This window comes from Engystomops pustulosus, chromosome 6, assembly GCF_040894005.1.
Source record: "Engystomops pustulosus chromosome 6, aEngPut4.maternal, whole genome shotgun sequence".
Classification (NCBI taxonomy): Eukaryota; Metazoa; Chordata; class Amphibia; order Anura; family Leptodactylidae; genus Engystomops; species Engystomops pustulosus.
This window is the reverse complement of record NC_092416.1, coordinates 57,158,793-57,163,895: the sequence shown is the minus strand read 5'-3', so window position 1 is coordinate 57,163,895 and position 5,103 is coordinate 57,158,793. Positions and strand designations below refer to the sequence as shown.

Here is a 5,103-nt window from a genome sequence, read left to right as displayed (position 1 = left end):
ACAAACAAATACAGACTCTAGTTTCCATTCTAGCTCTTCTGGTAGTTCCTCAGCAGGATTTACATAAAAATAAAGATATTTCACTGACACCATTTCTATTTATACTGATTCCCAGCACACAACATGCTGCCTCCAGTTATTTATTATGCTTTTCACTGGTTGCCAATAACAACCTACAGACTTTCTTCATTTTTCAAACTCTTCTATTCATTTCCAAGTATAATTGTTCTTTATACTGTATAAAGCAGAAAACCCCCCAGAATGATTATACATTAAATGGTTTAAATAGAACTTGTATTAAAAGAAAAAAGCTTAGAATTATTGAAGGTATAAACCACAATCTCTGGTGTAAATGGTTATCGGAATGGTTGCGGTTATGACATGCCCTGGTCAGACTACGGCACCATATTCATTTTACTTAGATCAAGGATACTATGGCTACAGTGTACAACTTCCGTCTAGCAGGCCTTACTAAAAAATTGAGAATCTCAATCTTTAATATTTACTAATACCGTCTGAAGATTCTTAGTTACAGACTTTGGATCGGCCTGTAGAAAATAGCATCCAATGCAAAATGTTACAACTGGATTACATTTTATTCAGGTGTAGATACAAGTGGTTATATTGTAGATTAAGAAACCCTGCCAGTCTAATTTTTTTTAAGAAGGGGTGCAGCGGTCCTGCAGGTACTGCAATACTAGGTCAATGCATGAAGTGGACAGAGTAAGCTCTTTTTCCATCTCCCTGTTCCAAAAATCCATTTAATATATGGTCCCCAGATAGGAGACGTATCAGATATTAAACTCATAAGAACAGATACTACACTTTATCTAAGCCAGAAGGCCGAAAAGTGATTCCTGCCAGTCTAATTTAAAATTTTTTTCATAAAATACCTAAAGTGGGTACAGTACCAAAATGACTACATGATTAAAGTGTCAAGAATCAAGTTTACTAAATAGATTTTGTACCAGAACCAGATATTATTCCAAAGTCAACTGCGTTGACATAGTGCAAGAACTAATCTTGATACATAAATAAAGCACTAGAACTAGATACATGTAGTATCAGTACCAATTGTACTATATAGATGTACCAGAAGCAAACTTACTGCAGAGATACAATACCAAAGCGAAGTTTGTTAACAACAATAATGAAGAAAGCATTTTTTCATCATTCCGGTGAATGCCGCATTTCCCTCTTTTGTTTTGCCTTATCTGTCTGCATATATTGGACGTGCACCCTGGACTGCTTTGTTTTCCCTAATGCCCAGTCTCCTGCCTTTGGTCTGCAGAAGGTGTTCATTTATGTACTCTGGTGTGAGCAGTGCCGGCCTCTGAACTTTCTTTCCTCCTCCTGAATTCCAAAGCGAAGTTTACTTGGGTTTTGATTGGCATCTAAACTAAGATATAGTTGTGAAACCAAGCTTACAACATGGTGGATATAACATCAAAATCCAGAATATATCCAGAATATATAACTTAAATCTCTTCCACCCCATCTACTTAGGTGGCAGTGGGGTCTCTGGACCCTGTCAGGCAAGAGGCCCAAGTTGTGATTGCTATCTTTCATCCCTATAGCTGTACCCCAGGCCAGGATTAGTGATGTAGGGGTTCGGTGAACTCTGGCATGGACTTAAACCCGAACAATAACCCCATTGATATGAAAGAGGACTGTAAGGGCCCTGACAAAAAATGGGCTGGGAAAAGTACTTAAAATAAAAACATTAAATTAATAATTTACAGCAGTAAAAGGCAGTCCAGGCCCAGTTATTTACATAGAGGATTGAAGAAGGATAACCCCTTCCAATACTGCAGTATTGGTCACTTTCAAGTTTTGAAGAATTTTACATTTTCAAGTTTAAATTCTGTTAATGCAGAATTTTACAATTTAAAGTAGAGAATTCTCTACAAACTTATTCAGACTCTGGCACAGCCATGTCGCATGGGATCCATGTCTGGTTCATCTAAATGAATGTGAAAATGTCCATATTGGTTGTGGAGAGGTGGATCCTATTATCAGAGATGACACCACCGGCAGTGCTGAACATGAGTACTGACAGCACACTTGCTTCAAGGCAGGACAGCACCTGCAGGGCATAGAGTCCAAGCTTTGGCCAAGTGTCCAATTTTTTCACCTAGAAGTCAAATGGGGTAAACCCATCCTTCAGTCTGCCTCCCTGTACCATGTGCCTTATCCAATGATGGTGGAGGTTGAGGAGAATTGAACATGGCATTCCACATTGTAGCCAAGCTCACTCTTCCTTCCAAGGTGGTGCTGATGTTCCTGATGCATTGGCGACTTACTCCTCCTCCTTCCCATGCTGCCGCTGAGTAGTGATAAGTGAACCTACAGTGTACAATTCAGGTATGTGATAAATTAAGCAGGTTCTGCACTCACAAATCTAGTTCCTGAACAAGTGCCTCTGTTTGGGATCTGGGTCCATGTTCAGGAAAAAGAGCATGGCTGTGTGATTGACTGCTGAACCATCCAATGAAGCAGCTTTTAGCCTTTTAGTAACCAAAGACATGTCCTCTGTAGGCATGCCTTTGATTGGCCGAGCTGGACATGTAACTATGCAGTATAAGAGCAGGGTCACGTGTCCAGATGTAAATACACACAAGACAGCTATGGAGAGCTTGCTGCTCATTATGGGGTTAGTCAGACGGACAGGGCCTAAGTAAAAACCAGCACGTACCCTTATCAGGTGAAATAATTGCCCTTATAAGGGCACTCTGAAGATTTCATCCTTGCAGGATATACAGCAATACATGCAAAAACTGGAATATTAGCATTTACTGCATCATTCAGGGACTTAGTAAAACACGCCCTTGTCAGTTGTAAAGTAGAGGCTCCCATTATTAGGGACAGCTGAAAGTCTGAAATAATTGTCCCTGTAAGGGAACTCTGGAGAATTGCATCAGTGCAGGGAAATTCTTACTGATAATAGAGGATTGCCCATGGTGCTGTTGTTGGTGATGAAGCTAGTGCTGCAGGGAGAGGACATGTTCTTTCTTTGGTTGCTCCAAGTTCCTCTGCTGCAATAAGGTGCCAGGGTGTGGCGCATGTACAGGTAGGTTCCAATAGGCCTCACAAAGTTGAGGCATTGTTCAATTAAAAGGCAGATAGTACATCAACTTCCATAGGATCACCTTCGCCACACTCATCCTCAGTTGGAAAAGCAGAGCTCTCCACCTCACCCAGCTTCAAAAAGTGTGTAGCGTGTGCCAGATTCATGAATTGTGGTGCACATTCTTCATGAATCTGGACCTCCTGCGTTGCTCTGGAAGTGTGCACCATTTTTTTTTTTGGTGCACTTTGTTCATGCTGCAGAATTGTGGCGCATGTCAGACAGAATTGTGGTGCACGGTACCATTTAGGTGCACATTTTTTCTGTCTTGTCAGATACAGTGCAGCCATGACACAAAACTGGTGCAGACACTTAATAAATACATGCGCAAGAAGTTTGCTCATTCTAGTGTAAAGTTAGACAAAAAACTGGTGCAAACACTTTAATAAATGTTGGACATTGTGTAAGTTAATACTGACACAAATAAGACTGCTAGCGTGACATAACACTAATGTCAATAGTGCTAAGACTGGCAATGTGTAGTACAGTACAGTTGGGGCGTTGGTGAGGTCCGTAGGCAGTGGCCGTGCGGGGGGAGGCACCAGCGATAGCTGTGTGGGGGGGTGATAGCTGTGGGGGACCCGTCATTTGCTATGTGTCCCTATTACAGCATTCAGCTGTATTGGAGCTGTCATCCGATACAGATGAGAGCCAAGATGGAGCAGGAAGTGATTCACATTAAAACTTCCTGCTCTGTCCTTCTATGCAGCAGGAGCGTGTGGGATGGCAGCCACGTGACTTTTTGCCTTGAAGACAGCAGGCAGCACCAGGGGAGAAGCTGAGGTGAGTATATATATATTTTTATTTTGTACTGGTATATATTAAGGGTGTGTGCGGGTTGATAATGTCTCCATGTATATATAATATGGGGATATGGGGGGAAATGGCTCCTGTATATAATAATATAATCATTTTAGATTAAAGAAGGGGTCAATTAATTACTAGGGCTAGGAACCTGTCACTAGTATTTTTGAAAAATGTGGAGACAGGTTCCCTTTAAGAATTAAAAGTGGCAGCTAAAAGGCACACATTAGTTAAACAATTTCTATAAAATGTATTTGCATTAATGTTTAGAAAATGTCATCTTCAATATTTACAAAGAAAACAGTCAATTACCTTATCTTACAGTACCAATGGAGTTCAGAAATGAAAAGGGTCATTTATTAGAGTCTAAGGGATCAATCATAAAAGTTTGCAAAATTTCAGAAGAAATACCATACCGTCTTTCATAAACTTTTAATGGAATATATAAAATAAGTTAGCAAGTGTGCTTAAGTCCGGAACAGACAAAGTGTAATCAATCACTTGTGTCAGCCAAAGATATGAAGTAATTCAATATTATCTACAATGTTAGCCAAAGCTATTTGCAATTCTGAGACTAACATAAAAGTTGATGTGGCTTAGTGAAAGACAACAATAAAGGGAAGGAGAAGCCTCTTAGCGATTTTGAGTTTCTGAGGGAAAAAAAGTATTTTCGTGTCTTTCGTGTAAACAAGCACAAGTGTTTGGATATCATTGACCCCTTATCATCGACACTTATTTTCAGCTTAATGACCAGACTCTATTTTTAGAATCTGACATTTGCCACGACAATCGGTTATAACTTCGGAATACTTGAACGTATCCATGTGAAATTGTTTTCTTTTGAGATATTGAACTTCTTGTTGGTTGAAACATTTTAAAGATAGGTTTTGCATTTTATTCTGAGAAAAAAATAAAAATTTAGCAAAAAGTCTGAAAAATTCTTCATTTTGAAAGTTTGAAATGTTCTGCTGTCCAGACCAACAGTCAGACCACCCAAATAGCTTGATAAAGAACATTTTCAGAATGAATGTCACGTTTGAGGGATCTGTTCAGCTTTCAAGAGACTTTGAGAGGCCTAAATAAGAGTAAAACCCTATAAATTACGCCACTATAGAAACTACACCCCTCAACGTAACTGACACATGCTGAGTCACTTACAGCAGGGTCCTGCC

The 5,103-nt window shown here is 39.7% G+C and overlaps 1 non-coding gene across 1 annotated transcript; it reads right to left on the bottom strand.

The window, feature by feature from the left end:
- Positions 1 to 664: 664 nt before the first annotated feature.
- Positions 665 to 855, bottom strand: LOC140066257 (U2 spliceosomal RNA). Its single transcript, XR_011848177.1, has one exon. It is a non-coding gene; the product is annotated as a U2 spliceosomal RNA (small nuclear RNA).
- Positions 856 to 5,103: the final 4,248 nt, after the last annotated feature.